Below are 4,433 nucleotides of genomic sequence, written 5' to 3'. Positions count from 1 at the left end.
CCCGCATCCCCCCCCCAGAATAGACTGGGGGTCTCCCGCGGCTTTCTGAGACAGGCACGGGGGGCAACAGTGTCCCCAGGGAGGACAGGGAGCTGAGCTGGGGACAGTGTGATGGGGAGAAGGCAGGGAAGCAGCTCCCTGAACCGCCCTGGGGCTTTGCCTCGGGGCAGGTGATGGAGAGATCCCGTTTCCGAGGGGGTTTGGGTCCTCCCTGAGGGGTTTTGGGTCCTCCCTGAGGGGTTTTGGGTCCTCTCCGGGGGGGTTTGGGTCCTCTCCGGGAGGTTTTGGGTCCTCTCCGGGGGAACGTGCCTGTGAGGAGGAGCTGGGGACGACGACGTTGCCCCCTCCAGGCAGAGGAACTGGGGGGCTGTGGAGCCTTCCCAGCGTTGCTGCAGCGATAGGCGGGGGTGCTCTGGGAGGAGGAGGAGGGACCGTCAGGGCCCTGCTCGTGGGTTTTTGGGTCCTTTCTGAGGGGTTTTGGGTCCTCCCCGAGGGGTTTTGGGTCCTCCCTGAGGGGTTTTCGGTCCTCTCCGGGGGGTTTTGGGTCCTCCCTGAGGGGTTTTGGGTCCTCTCCGGGGGTTTTGGGTCCTTCCTGAGGGGTTTGGGTCCTCCCCGAGGGGTTTTGGGTCCTCTCCGGGGGGTTTGGGTCCTTTCCGGGGGTTTTTGGGTCCTCGCCGAGGGGTTTTGGGTCCTCGCCGAGGGGGTTTGGGTCCTCTCCGAGGGGGTTTGGGTCCTTCCTGAGGGGTTTGGGTCCTTCCTGAGGGGGTTTGGGTCCTCCCCGAGGGGGTTTGGGTCCTCCCTGAGGGGTTTGGGTCCTCCCTGAGGGGTTTTGGGTCCTCTCCGGGGGGTTTTGGGTCCTCTCCGGGGGTTTTGGGTCCTCCCCGAGGGGTTTTGGGTCCTCTCCGGGGGAACGTGCCTGTGAGGAGGAGCTGGGGACGACGACGTTGCCCCCTCCAGGCAGAGGAACTGGGGGGCTGTGGAGCCTTCCCAGCGTTGCTGCAGCGATAGGCGGGGGTGCTCTGGGAGGAGGAGGAGGGACCGTCAGGGCCCTGCTCGCTGAGAGGGTTTCTCCCTTGTTTTAATACGAAACAGTCCCGGCTATGAAAGCTGCGTTTCCGCTTCTCTGCCCTCTTTCATGCTTATAAAACGGGACTTTGTGGGCTTAAAAAGAAAGAGGGAAAAGAAAAAAAAACAAAACCAAAGGGTTTCTAACCCAGGAATCCCTCCCTCCTGGAAAGCAGATGCCCCTTGCCAAGTTTCAGCCCGAGGCCGTTTTTCTGGCCTCTTTCAAACCCCCCCAGAAGAGGTGCTGCGGGTGGCAAAGCTGGTGTGTAAAAGCTGAGTGGATGCAGGGAAGGGCTGCAAGACACCCAGGTTCCCAAAACCCAACCCACCCCCTGCAGCCTGCCAGGACCAAACTTCACCCCCTGCTTGCTTTTAACCTCTCGTTTTAGAAACTCAAGCAGAAAAAAATGTGTCATTTTGTGCAGTGTATGCACAGGCAAAACCCTGAAAAGCTCCAGGCTGCACAGGGATGCAGATTCTAAGCTTTTTAGGCAAAAAAACCCTGCAGCTGGAGATCCCCTGGCTGCTGGCACTGCCCTCTTGGGGTGCTGGGGTGCAGATTCCTGTAGGGATGCAGGTGCCTGGCACCTCTGGGAGCTGAGATTGGGTTTGGAGCTGGTGGTTTAGGGAAGTAAAATATCCATCCTCTCCCTGGGAGGGGGGTTAAGGCCCCCCCCCCCCGAGTCCCATCTGGGCACATCTGGCTGGCTGGGTGTCAGGGGGAGCTTTAACCCCCCCTCTTGGGCAAGGGATGGATGTGGGGAGTTAGAGCCCCCCTCCCAGTCCATGCTCTGCCCGGGGTTGATGAGGCAGTGAAGGCAGTGACAGCAGCCCTGCCCCCCCTTCATGTCACCGAGCAAGCCCTGGGGCAAGGGATGTGGCATCATCTTGTGTCACCACCAATAAACCCAGGAGTGACAACGGGGCCCTGGCCTCGACTGTGCATCATGATGTTTCTGCCCCTCACACATGCAGTGAGTTGGGCGGTCTCAGCTTCCCACCTGTCTTGTCCTGGGGTGGTTTGTAGGACAAGGTGAGTGGAGGGTGAAGCTGCCTGCAAAGAGGATCATAGATTAGCAGCTGAGGGGAGGGACAGACAGAGGCAAAACCTCCTGCCTGCTGGTCAGGCAGAGACCTGGCAGCACTCGTCACTGCTGTGAAGCTGGGGAGGGGTCTGCAGCACAAGTGTGCCAAGGAGAAGCTGAAGGAGCTGGGGGTGTTCATCCTGGAGACCAGGAGGTGAGGGGAGACCTGCTGGCTCTGCACCTGCCTGAGAGGAGGTTGGAGAGAGGGGGGATCAGCCTCTTCTCCTAAGGAACAAGTGATAGAACAAGAGGAAATGGCCCCAGGCTGTGTCAGGAGAGCTTTAGGTTGATTCTTGGGAATAATTTCTTCATGGAAAGGGTTGTCAGGCCCAGGCTGCCCAGGGAAGTGGAGGGTTTTAAAAGCCATGTAGATGTGGTGCTGAGGGTTGTGGGTTAGTTCTGGCCTTGGCAGTGCTGGGTGAATGGTTGGAATGGATGGTCTTAAAGGTCTTATCCAGCCAAAAATTATTCTATCAGCCCCTCCTCCCTCACCTCAGCACCTCCACCCCCGAGGCACAATTTGGGACAGCCTGGCCAGGGGCCGGAGGGAGAAGAGGGGCTGAGAGTGTTGGGCAAAGCAGAATTCTAGGGTCAAAGACATTTTCTAGCTGAGGCTTTTATATTTCATTTTAGCTCTTTGTCTGAGTGCCCTGATGCAAAATCTCATCTTTCAAAGAGCAAGACTAAAATAAATACATACACACACACACACACACACACACACATGCTCAGGATTGTTTGCATTTGCTTTGTGGTTCCTGACTACTCAGCCACATCATTTTCCAAGCCTCTCTGTGCTACCAGCCCAGCAAGCAACTCACTTGAAGGGGAAAAACCCCAATATTTTTGGAGGGGCTTCCTTGGAAACCCCAGCCCTTCCACTAACAGCAGGACTTAAGTTGCAGGTTTGCAGACCTGAGAGTTTGGGGCAGGTTAGAGGACTTTTCCTGGAGGCTGCTGCTCATCACATGCTAGCAGCACCCCCAGATCACCTAAGCACCTCCCACCTGATAAATGCAGCCACCCTGGGGACCCTGCTGTGGTTTCATGAGCAGCCAGGAGCTTTCACGAGCTCTCCTTCACGTGCCACTAATTACAGAGTAACAAGCTGGATTAATTGCCTGCCCACAAGTGTGCCAGGTCATGTCAGGGTGCTTGGTTACAGCTGCAGCATCCCTGGGGCTGGGAGTGATGTCTCAGGGTGGGGGGGCCATGTGGAGCCCCTCCCTTGGAAATCCAGCCTTTGCCCATATCCTGGATTTCCACCCTAGGAGGGTTGGAGGGGAGGGTCCATCTGGCTACATTTTGGGGCTGTATGGCTGAATTTTAAGGCTGCTTGTCTTCCTGCAAAACCCTCATCCTGGTGTCTTTTGGATGCTGCAACTGCTGATGGTCTTAGGGATCCCCCCCCCTTCCCATGTTGTGTTGGCATTTTGCTCCAAATTGGGTTGAAAAGTAAAGGTTTTGATGAAAAAATAACACACAGGAGGGTTCATCCTCCCCCTCTGCCGGGCAGGGCCTGATGGGGTTAAAAAAATTTGTGGCCACCTCGCAGGAAGCACCTGAGCATCACTTCCTACTTCTGCAAAGAGAGGCCAACCCTGAGGCAGGGAGGTTTTGGGGTGCTGGGAGGGAAGCTGCCCTGGGGTGCTGGTGATGGAGGTGTCACCAGGATGCTGGTAGAGGGTGAGTGTGTCCCTCGTGCTCCAGCTTTGGGCTGGGGGTGCTGGGGGGTGGCTACTGGTGATGCTGGTACCAGCCACTTGTCCACCCTAGGAGGGTTGGAGGGGAGGGTCCATCTGGCTACATTTTGGGGCTGTATGGCTGAATTTTAAGGCTGCTTGTCTTCCTGCAAAACCCTCATCCTGGTGTCTTTTGGATGCTGCAACTGCTGATGGTCTTAGGGATTCCCCCCCCCTTCCCATGTTGTGTTGGCATTTTGCTCCAAATTGGGTTGAAAAGTAAAGGTTTTGATGAAAAAATAACACACAGGAGGGTTCATCCTCCCCCTCTGCCGGGCAGGGCCTGATGGGGTTAAAAAAATTTGTGGCCACCTCGCAGGAAGCACCTGAGCATCACTTCCTACTTCTGCAAAGAGAGGCCAACCCTGAGGCAGGGAGGTTTTGGGGTGCTGGGAGGGAAGCTGCCCTGGGGTGCTGGTGATGGAGGTGTCACCAGGATGCTGGTAGAGGGTGAGTGTGTCCCTCGTGCTCCAGCTTTGGGCTGGGGGTGCGGGGGGGTGGCTACTGGTGATGCTGGTCCCAGCCATTGGCACGTGGGTCA

Source organism: Chaetura pelagica, unplaced genomic scaffold (assembly GCF_000747805.2).
Source record: "Chaetura pelagica isolate M959 unplaced genomic scaffold, ChaPel_1.0 scaffold132, whole genome shotgun sequence".
NCBI lineage: Eukaryota > Metazoa > Chordata > Aves > Apodiformes > Apodidae > Chaetura > Chaetura pelagica.
This window is presented reverse-complemented; position numbering follows the sequence as displayed.